Source organism: Nanorana parkeri, unplaced genomic scaffold (genome assembly GCF_000935625.1).
Source record: "Nanorana parkeri isolate BGI_ZX_2015 unplaced genomic scaffold, ASM93562v1 scaffold12, whole genome shotgun sequence".
Classification (NCBI taxonomy): Eukaryota; Metazoa; Chordata; class Amphibia; order Anura; family Dicroglossidae; genus Nanorana; species Nanorana parkeri.
Genome location: NW_017306280.1, coordinates 1,654,713 through 1,671,926, shown reverse-complemented (window position 1 = coordinate 1,671,926; position 17,214 = coordinate 1,654,713). Strand labels below are relative to the sequence as shown.

At 42.5% G+C, this 17,214-nt stretch overlaps 1 long non-coding RNA gene across 1 annotated transcript in view; it reads right to left on the bottom strand.

The window, feature by feature from the left end:
• Positions 1 to 9,821: 9,821 nt before the first annotated feature.
• The window catches only part of LOC108787003, a 22,026-nt gene continuing 14,633 nt past the window's right edge, over positions 9,822 to 17,214 (bottom strand). Inside the window, exon 3 of the long non-coding RNA XR_001941239.1 lies at positions 9,822 to 9,898. This is a non-coding gene — a long non-coding RNA (uncharacterized LOC108787003). The remainder of the gene's footprint in view (positions 9,899 to 17,214) is intronic.

Genomic DNA, 17,214 nt, shown 5'->3' with positions numbered 1-17,214 from the left:
AAATCTATATAAATAAAAAAAGTTAAAAAAAATAAAAGTCACAAACAAAAAAAGTTTAAAAAAATAACAGGTCACAAATAAAAAAAAGTAAACCACCCCCCCAAATGTTTAAGTCCCCCCACCTTCGTTTACGCACATTTAAACGTAAATATGCGTCGCATGCGCCAGCACGCGAAAATGACAATTGCGCTACACATGTTACATATCGCCGCGAACGTCGCAGTGAAAGCAATCATTTTAGGGCCATCAATCACTGATAACACTAAACTGATGAGCGGTAAAAGCTTTTAATGCGTCGCCTATGGCCAATTTTGGGTAATTTAGTTTTTTTGAGGTTTCGCGCGCGTGCGCAATTTTAAGGCTTGACATGTTTAGTGTCTCTTTACCCGACTAGACCCCGTCTTTTATATTTTACCAAAAAATTGGGAAATTATAAATGTTTTAGAATTTAATATAGGGGAAACTGTTTTTTTTTTTTTTTAAACTGTAATTTTTCCTTCATATATAAAAAAATAAAACCCCCAGTGGTGAATAAATACCACCAAAAGAAAGCTCTATCTGTCCCCAAAAAAGGGTACAAAATTCATTTCAGTACAGCGCTGCATGACGGAATAAGTGTCAGTCAAAGTACCGCAGCGCTGAATACTGAAAAATGGCCTGGATGGGAAGGGGGTTTAACACCGCGGATGTCAACTGGTTAAGGCAAGTCCTGACACTAACATTGGGTGGGGGGGGGAATAGACTTTAATGTCACTTTAATTTTATTTTCCAACATTTCAATAATTGTTTAAATGTTATAGACCACCACCCTCCCCTCCTATTTATGGGTGTCTCCTTTGCCTATCTGGTTGCGAAGGAGACAACCGTGCATGTGCGGCAGAAAACTGAGCGGAGATGTTTGCGTCTACTGGAACACACAGGTCTCAGCAAGCCACACCCCTGCTCCTGCCTCCTCCCTGCTCACAACAATTTGACAGGCAGATGTAGCTGCCTATCACTGCCCTGTCCTCTCAGGAGCCCTCCTCTACAACCCGGCACTTCAGGAAAGCAGCACAAATGTCTTGGAGCTGTCAGTGGTGAACACGGACCAAAGGTCACTGTTCGGAGATGGGGGAGCATGCAAAGGTGCTGGATTGTTTTTTACCTTAATGCACACAATGCATTAAGGTAAAAAAAAAAACATTTAGAGGGGTATTTATCAAAACTGGAGCAGACAAAATCTGGAGCAGCTGTGCATGGCAACCAATCAGCTTCTCTCTTTCCCCTGGTATAGGAGGTTAGGGACAAAGCATTCTCTGTCACACTGCATGTAGAAACATTTTCTGAAGATTTCTCCAATATCTTGTTGTTTTTATATTACTTTTAATGTTCATGAGAGACTTCGGAGTGTTTGCTTGTGTTTAAAGCAATGGCTCAGGTAATTCTGTCAGTCCCATTATCGGCACCAGCTGCCTCCATAGGAGCTCATGTGGCTGCTGTAGACGTGTCATAGGAACAGCTCATTCTGAGGTAAATTGTGCACGGCAGCAGACAGTAAGGTGCACAGCTGTACGGCCCAGTACACATTATAGGGCTCAGTATAGTTAGGACAATATTTCCCCAGGAACAGTTTGGTATGAAGCTGTAGCAGTATAAAACCAATCATTGCTGATACTCGGGGGCACCATTGGTCATACACATTTTTTGTGATTGGAAATGTCCATGGTTTTCATATTTGACTGACGGCTCAGGAAAATCAGTCCTCAGCGACATATTCACTTCCTGCAATGTTATACGCATCTGATTCACACAGTTGTGTTGCGGTAACGCATGTTAGGTTACTACAGTGCCAAATATTCTGAATGGCATCTCCGTTAAAGTGCCGCACAAAATGTCTTTTTAATGCACTTCTGTGTGTTGTGGTGCCCTTTGTTAAAGTGCTAAATATGGCGCATGCAACTCTTTTTTTCCTGCGCGTTAGACAGCCATTTCAATGAATGAGCTGCCTTAAGGCGGCTCACCTTGGTGCCAGTCTAGGCAAACTCTGGCCCTCCAGCGGCGGTGAAACTACAAATCCCATTAGGCATTGCAAGACTCTGACAGTAAAGAAGACATAACTCCCAATAACGGATGCATGATGGGATTTGTGGTTTCACCACCGCATCTGTTATTGGGAGTTATGTCTATGGCTGTCAGAGTCTTGCAATGCCTAATGGGATTTGTAGTTTCACCACAGCTGGAGGGCCAGAGTTTGCCTACTCCTGCTTTAGTGCAAGAAAAGTAGATGCAATGTGAAAAGAAAAGGCCCCCCAAAAATCCAGAATTCTTGTATCTTAACCCAAAACACAAATATATTATTTCATTTATTATGATTATTATTAATATCATTATTATTATATATATTTTGTATTATTATTTTTTCCACCCAGCTTACCAGTCCTCCTATGTGGTCGCTGTGTTTGTTTGTTTTATTTTTAAAACAATTCTGCAGATAACAATCTTCCTGTCCATTCCCTTCCTGTCTATACCCAATTCTCCACTGTATCTATGGAGGCATCTATCGACACACAGGCTGGGCTTCAAACATGTCTGATTTTTGTTCATTTCCCTTACATGATGGATTGATGGGACTAGTGGGCAATTGGGACTTGATGGATTGATGGGACTAGTGGGCAAGTGGGACACGATGGATTGATGGGGCAAGTGGGACACGATGGATTGATGGGACTAGTGGGCAAGTGGGACACGATGGATTGATGGGGCTAGTGGGCAAGTGGGACACGATTGGATTGATGGGACTAGTGGACAAGTGGGACACGATGGATTGATGGGACTAGTGGGCAAGTTGGACACGATGGATTGATGGGACTAGTGGGCAAGTGGGACACGATGGATTGATGGGACCAGTGGGCAAGTGGTACATGATGGGACTAGTGGGACACGATGGATTGATGGGACTAGTGGGCAAGTGGGGCACGATGGATTGATGGGACTGGTGGGATACGATGGATTGATGGGACTAGTGGGACACGATGGATTGATGGGACTAGTGGACGAAGCTGGTTATGAGTTGATGAGTGTGTTTGCCATTTGTTTTGCTTAGTGGACAAGTGGGACACGACGGATTGATGGGACTAGTGGACAAGTGGGGCACGATGGATTGATGGGACTAGTGGACAAGTGGGACACGATGGATTGATGGGACTAGTGGACAAGTGGGACACGATGGATTGATGGGACTAGTGGGACACGATGGATTGATGGGACTAGTGGTCAAGTGGGACACAATGGGTTGATGGGACTAGTGGACAAGTGGCACACGATGGGTTGGTGGGACTAGTGGTCAAGTGGGACACGATGGATTCATGGGACTAGTGGACAAGTGGGACACGATGGGTTGATGGGACTAGTGGACAAGTGGGACACGATGGGTTGGTGGGACACGATGGATTGATGGGACTAGTGGACAAGTGGGACACGATGGGTTGATGGGACCAGTAGACAAGTGGGACACGACGGATTGATGGGACTAGTGGACAAGTGGGACACGATGGATTGATGGGACTAGTAGTATTCGAGTACAGGAAAAAACAAGCACACTGCATTACTAGCAAGGTTACCCGGTGTTTTCTGTACTTGATAAAATTGTCCTGAAGTCTTAAAAATGAAAACAAATGCAGCCACCACATGTAAGGACTGGTAAGCTGCAATATGGAACATTTTGGTTTTTGGGTTTAGTCTGGATGATCCAGAGTCATTAAAGGAAATTCAGGTATGCTATGAGTTCTGCATTGTAACAATATATTTTCATCATATCTTTAAAAATATTTTGCAGAAAGGTTGCAGCTGTTTGCTATGTCTGATGTACACAGAACAGAATCACTGACTGTCTGTTTTCTTTTCACAGGACTAAGAATGTCCCCCAACCACCGCAATCAGGGGTGCTTCCAATACAAACGTCCACTGCATGAAATCAAGCACAGCACAAGAAAAAGTAATAAGAGAACCTGTCCTATCACCTGACCCTTCACAAATAAGATACAGCTTTCAATGCCCAAACAGGTAAGACCATTTTATTCATTATAATGAATTCATTGACTGTGTAGAAGGAGTTTATATATCTCGTAATTCATTCTTATTGGCGTATTTATTTTCTAACTGTTTTTCATGAATTTTCTCATAAGAGGTCTTGTACTTTGAGCCATCACAGCTCTATTGCTGTGCACAGTGTTGTCAGTCAGACAGTCTGAACATGCTTTTAGGATAGGCAGAGCAGAGTGGTGCTATGTACATTGTTTTCTGACAGTGGTGCCACCAGATTGGCTGCAAGCACCGTTTGGCCGATGAAGTTGGTTCCTTCAGCAAAAGTCAATCTAATGATGGACTTTTGTCCACGGGATATAGGTCACCAATTAATTGAATACCGGATGATTCCTGCTGGGTTGGCCGAAGTTTGCTCAGTGTGTACCCAGCTTTAGGAACTGTTAACTTTCAGCACTTAAATACAAAGCATGTAGTAAGCATTGAGCAGTTTTCTTGTAGCCCTTAGCCCATTTCTACCTTTGCAGCTGTATTTCTAAAAATCATATGCCAGCAATGTACACCAAGTGCACATGAAGCAGGCATATGTAGTTGATGTATATGAAAACAGAAACTTACATTTTTTGTTAGCTTTCCTCTTCATATCCGCATAGAAATTTCTGCCTCCGTTTTTAAACCTCAGTGCCCAAACTGCAACACAACACCAAACTTATTATCAGCGTTGGCACTTTGAGATTAAAAAAATTGATTTTTGCGCTGCTGTTTGGGCACTCGGTTTAAAAAACGTTAGCAATCACTGACCTAGGGGCTCCGGGCCCACCACTGAAAATAGGCTCGGCTGGCCCGGATTGCCTCAGTATGCCCGATGGCAATCCAGGCCAGCCACAATCAGCTAGCTGCAGTCCTCTATTTAGGCATATTAGGCGGCCGCCTAATTAGAGAGCCGCATGGACTTTCTCTCTCTCTCTCTCTCTCTCTCTCTCTACCCCCCCTCAAAGTTAATGATCTGGTGACAGCGGCCGCATATGAAAGCTGCAGAACGCTGGCACCCCATATACACTATCTTTGGACGCACGATTGATGCATCCAAGCATAGTGATTGATTCCTAACTGCATATTACATACAGATTGCCAGCGCTGTCATCCTGTCACCCGATCATTAACATGAATGGGTGACAGCTGCTGAATGTAAACAGCAGGTTAGGGATTCCTGCTGCAGGAAATAGCAAGTTTCAGATGCTGGGATTTCTAAATGCACCTAAAATATAGGTATGAATGAGGCTGTAACTTGTAGTACCATCACTGTTCGGACCTCTGTATCTGCATTGCTGTGTAATATATTACTGGGATTTGTAATCCTCTATAGTTGGTGGTATTCTGCTTTTCTTTACAATGTGTAATGCTGGGATTTGTAGTCCTCTATAGCCAATCATATTCTGCATTGCTGTATAATGTATTGCTGGGATCTGTAGTCCTCTATAGTTGGCGATATTCTGCATTACTGTATAATGCATTGCTAGGATTTGTAGACCCGCTATAGCTTGGTGGTATTCTGCATTGGTGTATAAAGTATTGCTGGGATTTGCAGTTCTCTATAGCCAATCGTATTCTGCATTGTGGTATCATGTATTGGTGAGATTTGTAGACCCTCCACAGCTTGGCGTCAGTGGCAGAATTACAGGGTCGCAGCTGCAAACGGGCCCTGGCGATACAGAGCACTGAACTATGGTTTGGTTTGTTGGGGGGCGCTAATGAAACACTTGCCCCGGGCACCTTGTGACCTTGCTACGCCTCTGTACTTGCTCCAAGTCAGTGACTGAGACATTATTGAAGCCTATAGATCAGCAAAGCAGACAGACGACAAGCATATTCATCATCAGCCGCTCACATACATCAGTCTATCCAGATTTCCTTTATACACATGCACAATTGTTACCTTTTGCTGACTGTCACAGAAAGCAGCAGCAGCAGCTCATCAGCTGAGTATAATGAAGCATAGGCCTCCTCTGTGTCATGTTTAATTTGCACATATTATCTCAGCTCTGGATTGAAGTGGATGATCACACCTCCATTTCCAAATATTTGTATCATTCAAAGAGAATCATTTGCCCCAGTGCACTTTCATCAGCGCAACGACACACACATCCCTTCCCTGACAGTATGGCTGATTGGATAGAGAAAAACAAAACTCCCACTTTTCTATAGAGAGGTCTGTGTGTGTGCTGCAGGTAGAATGGGATTTATTTTGACAGATCGAGGAGAAATTAATCTGTTTATATGTACACACAGTCTGCTTCTGCGGAGATGTGAAAAGACCAATCTCAGACTGACTGTGCAGGATCCGAGTATCCTGACCAGCGATGCACATAAAAGACGGGACAACTGATTTTGTGCATAGGAGGGAGCTTTAAAAAAAGATGGACGTAGGAAAGAACAGCGTCCACTACTGAAATTAACAGTTTTTGTGTCATGTGCTGCAACCCAGGTGACAGGTTCCCTTTGGGAGCTGGGACTGTGTACACTGCATTTCAGCACCTGACTTTGAATTAGTTGAAACTGCTAGGTGACGCACACCGCAGCTTACCATCACCAGACTGACTGGGGGACTTATTAAAGTGTTTGTGTTTGTGTGTGTGTGTGTGTGTGTGTGTGTGTGTGTGGCCAACATTTCTTCTTATTTATTTTAGTTTTGGCTAGAGCAGGAAAGGGTTAAAACTCCTTTTTTTGCTGTCTGTATCCCATTGGGTATATTCCCCTTCACGTCTGTCCCTGAGTTGCAACAGGAAGTGGGATACTTCTTGTTCCGGTAACAATTGTAAAATTTTGGATTTCCCTTATTTATATTTTGTGGTTTTATTCCAGCCAACAGATGGGGCTCTAAGCTCCCCTTTACATGTTTAACTGTCCAGTGTTACTACTTTATATATACACATTTGAATAAGTGACAGAACGGACTAATCCTTCATTGCCTGCTTGCTCCAGCCATATAGAGTTCATTTGTAGGATGGTCTGAAGGCAAACAGCTTCTGCTCTGCTCTTTCTTTAGAAAACCCAGAATGCTCTTTGAAATGTTTATTTGTAAATGTTCTGTGTAATCCCCTGCAGCCAGAGCAGACAGTTGCTCACATCAGGGTGTGCTTCCAAAAGTTGTCCTAAAGGCTTATGTCTATTTGGTGGTTGTGATGAACAGTTCCTCGAAACCTAAACCTATGTGCCATGTATATTTTTCAGGATTTAATTTTGAGTTATGAGTCTACCTGTAACTACTTTTTGAATTCAATGAGCTCTCATCCTTGGTGTGTGACGACTGACAAAGAACTCCAACCAATATTTTTTTTTTTTTTGGCCTTGGATTGGAAAGAGTAAATCTCTTTTTCATGTTTTAATTGCTGTCCATGAAATTGCTTGGGAGATTTCACCTTACTTTGTGACAGCAGGACAGGAAATTAGTGAAGCAGTTGTCACAGGGACAGAAAGGCACAAAAATTATTATAACCTGACATAAATCTTTTATTCTTCCCCATTTTATTGAAGAGGTTGGAGCGCTTTGGCATAGTTGGGAGAAGAGCTTACAGGGGAGGTGGTGGTAATGGTGGTGCAATTGTGTTGGTGAGAGTAGGGGAAAACGTGCACAGGACTATTGGTGAGAGGGAGGGTAGGAGAGGGCATACAGGTTCAGTTTGGGTAGTGATGCTGTGTTTCATGCAGGCATGAAGTGACAGTGGTGAGAAGCGTGCTCAGGTGCATGCTGGGTGCTGCTAGAACAGAGTATGCAGGCATTGGGGGTGTGTAGGGATGGTGGGTGCCAACAGAAAGGGGCGTGCAGGCATGGTGGGTGATGACACAAGTGGATGTGCCAATGTGGTGGGTGCTGCTAGAACGGGGTGTGCAGGCGTGGTGGGTGCTGACAGAAAGGGATATACTGACATGGTGAGTTACATAGGCCTCCTCTCATACGGACCTCAGTGGGCAGAGCTTGTAGGAAAAAAGAACGGCTGCACTGCACCAGTGTCCAGTAAGAGTTTACATCTACATTAAAGAGAACCAGCATGTGGCAAGTTTTAAGCAATGGCCGTATTAAAAATTATACTTTGATATATGTAGCTCCACTGATTTCTGTAAGTCTACTGATCATTTCATTAAAGCAATTAGATTGTTCTGGCCAGCAATACAAGACTTGCTCAAAATTTACGAAGGGTACAGTTGTTGGCTCATCCTCGATTTCTATATAAATATACCAATGATTATACAGGGTATTCATACATCATTCCCCTCATTCATTCATTCTTCATATTCCTTTACGAGCTGCAGAGGCTGACAACAAATATAGCCGGCATCTTAAACAGCTGATTTTCCTTAGAAAGTCAGAGAAATGCCAGGAAATGTAGAAGAGCCCGCAGGAGGCCTGTGTAAGTGTATATGGCTTGTCACACAGAACCTCCCCTGCTGTGAGACAACACGAGCACTTGAGATACCGACAGATCACTAATTAAATACATACACTTTACTTGGAAATATTTTGGTGACGCATGTTTACTGAGAAATGGGATTTAGATTTATTCAAGTTATTTAGAAAAAAAAATACTGAATAACCAGAAGGTAAGGTTTTTAGGTCTTATTTTAATTGGTCCCAATACGATTGTGAATTGAAGTCTTTGAAAAGAAACCTTTTCAGATTGAAATATGGAAGCCACCATTGATGACTGAAAGAGCAGGCTTTTGAGCTTATACTCTCCTGTCTTATCCTGCCAGATCTTTGTTGTGTGGACCACTGGGAGCCACAAAGATGCCAGAGTGGTCTCCCAGCTGGGCTGTTCTGAATCTCTATTGATTCCTTCGGAGAGGCCATCTATTATGCATCCCAATGGTAGATGGCCTCCACATACGAATGGTGACTGTATAGGTCCCATGCAGTACCAGGTAAGGCTCACTTAACTTCTGCCTACCCCAGCTGCACATGGGTACCTTTCCTTTGATGAAAGAAACGTGCATGGGCAAAACAGAACTTTACCTTTTAGAGCAAAACTGTCAGGATAGAAATATCTATCTGTTTTGGCTGAGTCAGGTTTGTGATTCAGCAAGTGGGGAAGCAAGGATAGCAACTCTGAAGCCTTTACCTTCCAACTAGGAAGGTAAACAATCAAGGGAGTAATGAAAAACAAAACAAATACGCAAATACAGAACCTGGCCATGTAAGGAGGTCTTTATGCCTATGTTCTTGCATTTGTATGTGCATTTTTAATATGTACTATGCATTTTCATACACTGCCTCAGACTTCTTCGTGCCCCGTTACACTCATCAATTCGCTAAAACACAGACAATTACTTTTTTCTACAGTGCATGTTGATGCAACATGTACATGGGAGCCAGCCCCCCAGGAAACAATGGGAAGCCTGAAAACATGCTTTGCCACGAGTTGGAAAAATAAGCTAAAGTTAAACTGGATTTCAGCATGGCGTTTTCAGTGTCAAAAACTAGTGGAAACGTAAGGTGACAACCCGTAACCCCTAGGCTAACACTTCTACTCCAATAGTCTACTGTGATTTACCAAGTGTGGAGCAAGGATAGCAGCTGTGAAGCCTGTACCTTCCGAAACAAGTCAGTACTTGCAGCTCCTGTCCTTCAATACTTACACATTTCCTTTTCATATAGCACAGAAGAGTTGAAGCTGATGTTATAGGGAACATAAAGAAATGTTAACTATGCCGAAGTAATGCTCTAATATGTACCATTTGTCTTGGATTTTCTCTCTTAAAAAATAGCAAAGCACTTCCTTGTATGTGAGGATGCCTAAGCACCACTGTGCTTACAGCCTCATAGTTGTATATCTGCAATGTGGGATCTCAGGCACTACTGCCTCTGACTACTAGTCTGAAACTTAGAGTGAGATTTGGGGATGTCACTGCTGTTCTGCTCACTGACCTCTGAGCCCTGCCTTTACTAAGATGGCTGCCCCCACACAAAGCTACAATGTAGGACAAGGCATAGTAAGTCAGTAATAGGGGAAAGATTGGCTGCAGGGAGACTACAGGCAATACTGGTGACTAGCTTTGAGTTTACTAAAGATATTTTAGCATTGTTTATTACATTTTTCTAAATGATGAATGTTTTTAGCCTAACGGTCAGTGGATCAGCATTTACTGCAGGGGTAAATCTAAAAGGCGTGGCAGGACACATATGGATTTGAAGGGAGCAATTAAAAACAACATGAATACACAAATACCCCAGCAGGCTCTCATGTAAGGAGGGCTTCACATCTTAGCGTTTTGCGTTTTAGTGCTATATGGTCCAATAGGTATCCCACCGCACTCCTTACCAGTCTGCCCCTTGGTAATGGGTGCTGAAGTGACTTTGGATGTCACCAGCACACTAGAATGAAGCACTCAAAAAACATCTTTATTGACGCATGCACATCTCACAAAGAAGGCAACGTTTCGGGGCCACTCAGGGTCCCTTCAATCCAGTGTGCTAGTGACATACCCTTTCTGTATGTAGTAGGGATGTCCCGATGCCACTTTTTTAAGTCCGAGTACAAGTACAAGTACTGGCCCTCATGTACTTGCCGATACCGATGCTAGCATCGGTATCGGGACATCCCTAGTATGTAGTATAATTATTATACAGGATTTACATAGTGCCAACAGTTTGTGCAGCGCTTCACAATATAGGGAAGACATAATTACAATACAATTTAATACAAGATTGTAAGTTGGTATTTTTAGATGCATTTTCGATGTGTGTTATGTGTGAATAGCACATAAAATTGAATGTTCTATGCATTTTCATGCACTGCCTTAGACTTCTTTGTGCCCATTGACCCTTATCAAAGACCATGGCTTTTTTTCCACAGTGCATGTTGAGACAATGCATTCATGGGAGCCAGCCCCATTGGTAGCCATTGGAAGCCTGAACACATGCATTGCCACGAGTTAGAAAAATAAGCCCACATTAAATTGGATCTCGGCACGGTGTTTTCAGTGTATAACAACAAGTGGAAACCCCTAGACTTTCATCGTCCGTTTCCATCATCATTTTGATAGTTCAGGTACTGCTGTTATAAACTGCTCATGTGGTTAATACGTGTCAATTCAGCCCTGGCTTGAAGCAGCTTCTTCCATATCACTATTCTGGTCCTGTGATGACTTTTGGCTACACGTTTGTAAGAGCCTTAAAATAAACTTGCTTGTGTCATTTTTCAGAAATACTGATTCAGAAATAAAATGTGCAGATCAATATGCAGATCACTCCGATTTTATTTTTGCACGTTAGAAATTAAATACATTTTCTGTCTCTGTTATATTTAGGAACAAGGTATCTTGCTCCTAAATATAACACAGCAGCTGTTACTTTGCAGTATTTGTTAGCCTGTTAATCAGAGCGGGCGAAAATAGTAATGTCAAAATGATCACCATTATAAACCTACAAGCCCATATTTAGAAAGACATTTTTTTTTTCCACCAAGAGCTGCTTTCATGCCAATGCTGTGAGAGAAAATGAAATCCCTTCAATGTTTTAATGAACTCTGACCATAGAAATAACTCACTGCTGGTTGCTTATTCAGCTCTGCAGTACTAAAATGCACAGCATTGTGTTTCTATGTACTGCTGAATAGAATGATAAGGTTATGCCATAACTCTCAGTTGTCTCTAAGTTGGAGGGAATGTCCCTCTTTTTAAATCAAATCCATTTGTTCCTCCTCTCCTTTTTCAGCTGTCCCTCTTTTTTATTACTCTGATATATAGACCTCAATTAAAAGTAGTATAGCCAAACCTTTTTTTTGGCTTTGTAGCGCTCACCCCCGAAGGAACCATCATCACTAGTTGTCTAGGGGTTTTGGTCTTCAGCTGCCCCATTAGCATTAACCGCCCTTCTTCTAGTGCTCACAAAGCTGATATCCACTCCAGAAGTATAATGCTGAATAACTTTTATTAACATCTTCACACTGTGGACAGAGGATATAGGGATCCTAGACATCCCAGATAATCACCAGATGTTTTAGCATCTCAGTCTAGATCAATTTGTAGCACATCGAATAGGAATTTGAGTAACAGATGAGGAGGGATGAGCATAGATCTTCAGCAGGATAGACACCAGACTTGCTCCTGCGGTCCACTTTGTTCCAGGCACCTCCAGGAGCCATCAGCTCCACTGGTTCTTCTCCTCTGACAACAGCACAGGCCTCCTCCATACTTGAGGCCTAGGGAAACTTTTCCCACACTGCAGTATCTGCCCACCCCTAGTCCTCAGGGCTAGCCTTGCGGGCAGGCTGGACAGCACCCCAACCTGGACTAATCCATGGCTGGCACAAGACTCTGCACATGGCAATTCCATCTAGTATATGTACCCTATCCCAGCATGCACCGCTGGATGAGAGAAACCCAGTGATTGGCTGCTGTACTGTGGAGACAGAGGAGTCAGCGCTGGATCGGAGAGCAGCCGCACCGCTGGAGGGACAGATGAAAAGAACAGGAAAGAAGAGGAAGATTGGATTAAGAGGCATCATTTAAGGTAAGTGCTGATATTAACATTGGGAGGAGGGAAAACAAAATTTGACTTTAATGTTACTTTAAAATATGGTGAGGGTTTTTGGTGTCCACACAATACCTAAATTAAAAATTCCCACCTGCTGAGTCAGAACCAGAACTCACCTATCAGCAAGGAGCATGAGCTTTGCTGATTGCAGAGCTATAGGTCTGAATTGGCCGGAGGTGTGTCAAACCTCTGCTGAGAGACCACTGCTTCCATACAGAGAGCACAGGTGCCACTCTGCAGCTGCAGGGGAGTGGCTTTTCTACTAAGGCTGTAGCTGCTTTAAAAAGAAAACAGCTACCCCTGCACTGCAAGGGTTAAATGCTCGTTTTTGCCTGGGGTAAAAAATAAAAGAATGTTTTACTTTACCTGATCCTTGGAGCAGGCAGCGCACCCTCCCGAGACATCCTCCTCCACTGCAACGATGGTATGTCCCTAGGCGTCCTCATGTCCTATACACTGTATTTGACTTGATGACTTGAGGTTTCCCAGACCGCTGAGGGGGGAGAGACACTCCAGGGAATGGTCGAATAGGCAGTTGGCTCAGAGGATCGGGTGAGTATAACTTTTTTTTGACCCTAGGCAAACAATTAGCAGTTAACCCTTGGAGTGTGGGGATAGCCCCCCTACAAAAGTTATTAACATTTCTGCCCGGAGTTCTTCTTGAAGCAAAGCATTAAAACATTCAACTTTATTGATACAAACCACTCAACTTTTTACCTCTTTTGAACACGTCATTCCCTTGATCTCTGCAATCTTTACATCAATACACAACTCCTTCCAACTCCCATTCCTAATATATCTCTTTGTCGGAGGCACTTGATAAAACACACAGGCGCAGGGCCCAAGAGAGAGGCAAACGCTCACTTCCAGGCGGAAAGAAGTAGAAGTCGTTTGCCGTTTTTCTCCAGCGCTACAAGAAAACATTTATTTATTAGCATTTTCTTTTTGTAAGAAGCCGCTTCTCAAAACCATTATTTGGCAGCCCTCAGCTGCCAGCTCCACAATAATGTAATTTTCCTGCCATCAGCGCTGTTTGTCTTTAAGATAGAAAGGGGGCAATATGTTAAAATCCTTTCAGGCCTAGAAACTTTGAGGGAGCAGTGCCCCAGAAGTGGAAAATATATCTTGATTAGAATAATTACACTGGTCTGTTCTTGGTTCGACAAACTCCAAGATGAATTATCAGCTAATCTCTCCATGACCGAGATGATCATAGCCTGAATTATAATTAGTAGCTAGCTTGTATTAAGGCTTACAAATCAGAATTGCTCTTGTCAAGCAGTGACAAAAGTGCCTTTTGTAGGCATCAAAACCCATAAACACAAGCCTATGGGGGATTACTCAGAGGTAAAAAAAAATAAAAATACACATTTTCTAAAGATAAATGTTTACAGAGCTCATTCTGTCACTTGGTTGTCTTATGGCTTAAATTCGACAAGGAATAACAATATTAAGTTGGCATCTAAAAGACAAGTGGATGTAATTTTCACCGACTCCAGTTAACAAAAATTGTAGCTTAAAGGTAGATCTGTCTTACTAAGCAGACAATTAAAATGATGTTTTGTTTCCATGTTGTTTTTGGTGCCTTTGCATTCAGGCCTGCCACTTGGAATTACACTTAAACACAGAGCCAGCGTATTGCAATTACGGTACATCGTTTATGAACTGAAATATAACATTTCTGTTGCTCAGAATGCTAGACCACTCATAGCTAGAAAATATGTGGCTTGCTTAAAGTGAACCTGCCAGGAGGAAATACTGAACTGATCTCCATATACTGAACTGACCTTGGTATGTGATTGTAGGTGCTAGTACACACTAGGGATGCACCGATACTAGTATCTGTATAGGTGCTGATACCGAGTATTTAGGCGAGTACTCGGCCTGATGCTCATTGGCTGGAAGCCGGCTTTCCAGCTAATCAACATGGAGCCGGCTTTTCGGCCAATCAGAAAGCTGTGAGGGTAATTACTTGAAGCCGGTTTCCCAGCCAATCACAATCGAGGCAGCCAAACAACACAGAGCCGGCTTCCCAGGCAATCAGGAAGCCTGGGCAGCATGTCATTACTCGCCACCTGGCTACCTGATTGCCCAGGAAGCTGGCTCCATGCCAGCGGAAGCATTGGTATCGGTACTTGGTATCTGTGAGTACTGAAAGCAAAATATCGGTACTCGTATTTGATACTGAGAAACCGGTATCAGTGCATCCCTAGTACATAATCTTGTCTAAATTTGGCACCAACATACATCTTGGGATCAATGCAATATGCAAATACTGACTTTGTTCCAAGTCAGAGATTAGGCCTTTGTCTTTGCATACCACAATACAGTGCGGGCACCTTTAGCAGGAGGGGGCCATGTCCTGTGTCCTGGTTTGTAGCAAAGTAATTATTTACATACTTCATGTCCTGGATTTGGGTGCTCCTGATGTACACTGGAGTTTAATTTGGGCAAGCTGAAAGTATATATTGATGCATAATGGTCAATGCTTTTCAGGGGAGGACTGGGATAGGGGCAGGAGGGTATTTGTCTCTCTAGGCTAATATTGATAAGATACAGTATGTTGAGTTGGAGGCTCTGAGATACTTTATCATTCAGGCATTGATCAGAACAGGACCCGCAGTCATCAACATATGCCTCTTATAGTTAGACAATATTTGCTTATACAAGAGTTCAGCTTTAACGCCTAAAAATCTGACCCTACCATGAAAGGGCTAGATGGTTGCATTTGCACCCCAGGTAAAAGGTTTATATTCCTCCTCTGCTACTATTTTTTTTATAGTAACCAATCAAAGCTTATAATTTACTGATTTACTACATTAAATTAAAACCAGTATTGGTTACTGCATCTTACACAATATTTTATTTTACAGTACTTATTTTACTTAATGACCTTGAAAATGTGTGTGCACTTGTCTGTCTAATCTAATTTCCTGTTTACTGGTTTATAATCTCTGAATATAAACTTATTTTTATTTAATTTCATTTTAGACTGACCAATCTTGGGGGGGAAAATACCAATAAGATATGTTATTATAATTTCAGCTAATCAGAATTTGTTCCAAAAAAGGACAGCAAAGAAAAATGCTCATGCAGCCTAATAGCTGGTGTACATGGGCTTTTTTTATGTCACAACTGCTTTTCATTGTTTAGAGATTGGTGAAGAACCGATGCTTCAATGCCTGTGAGTAGGTTCAAATCAGATAAGTTTAATACATGTGTGGGAGGTCAGCCTAAAGCCAAAAAACTGCAGAAACCCCTAAGAAGATTGTATAGGTCTTATAGACTCTGCATATCAAGATTAGGATCAAGCTTTAGCATCATTGGCTAGTGGTAACTAATGACCTAGTATTTATCCAATCATTAAGTAACATTACATCAGAGTTCAGGCACATCAGATGTATTCTCCAAGATGAGGCTGGCTGGGTGTTGGTCCATCTGGTGACTCTTGACGTCTGGTGATGTCCTTTGGCAATGTTTCTTCAGTCATGTGAAGATGACCATGCAACTATTCCTTACAAAAAAACATGTTTATTAAGTTTGCATTTCTTAGACTTGCCCGCACTAGTTTTTCATTAAAATGGAGCCAGTCTTAAAATGGCTGATACTGTTACATGATGGAGGGTGGCGGGGTGGTTTCAGCAATGATCACCTCTAGTTTCCCTACACAGAATGTAAACGCAGCTTGATAAAGCTTAGAATGGAGATCAACTGCAGCTCAGGAGGTCAGCTGCAGAGCTGGAGCACTTTTAAAGGAATTCCATAGTATTAGAAGACTTGGAAATAGATGCCAAATGTACACTAAATACACCTGAAAGCACTCTGCAATTTCTCATCTACACAAGCCCTAATTGTGCGTTTAAACCTGATCTCCAGTCTGTGGTCAGGCATAGTTACGGCAGAGCACTCGCTGCTGTAAATACAAGGAACAGCTGGTGATGGAGGAAGTTCCTGGCTTGATCCTATGTTGCGCACGAACCATATAAACTGCAGCTTGGTAAATAACCCGTGGTGTTGTGCTTCAAAGTCATGAGCTGGACATTTTCCAGACAAACGCAGAGAGCCAGGTGTTTCCTGTACATCCCTCTGCATCCTGGCATTGTGTGTCAACACCAAGCAGCATACTATACCCTTTGCTGCCCATAACTGTCCGCCTTGTGTTTATAAAAGGCCAGTATGACATTTCAGTGTGTTTGTTCAGTCTGCTATTGGAGAAATCTCACCATCAGTGTTTGCCTCCTTTTACCTCCAGCTGTAACTGTAACAAGTCCAGGTAAAGCTGATAATAAACTAGAAGATTTCCGTACAGAACATTTGGTAGTGCCAACAGATACTTGACGAATGTCCTTCAAAATTTTGTTTGGTTTTAACATTCAGTTGTGGAAATAAATGGAGTTTCTTGCCGCAGGAATCTCCAGCCATAGATTTGAACACTTTGTGCCGGAGGCCTCATTATTATGAAATAAATAATATTATAAAAGCCTAACCAGGTTTTGAGGGTCAGGCTGGAATTTGTATCTACTGTTAACACTTGCAGAGGGAAAGGACTGCTTTAATGATTTGCAATTATTTGCACACATTCCAGTAACGCTAGAAATTTCTGAGCCCTGTGCCAAAAAAAATAAAAAATCCAACACACTTATTTATTTATTTTGGCGGGG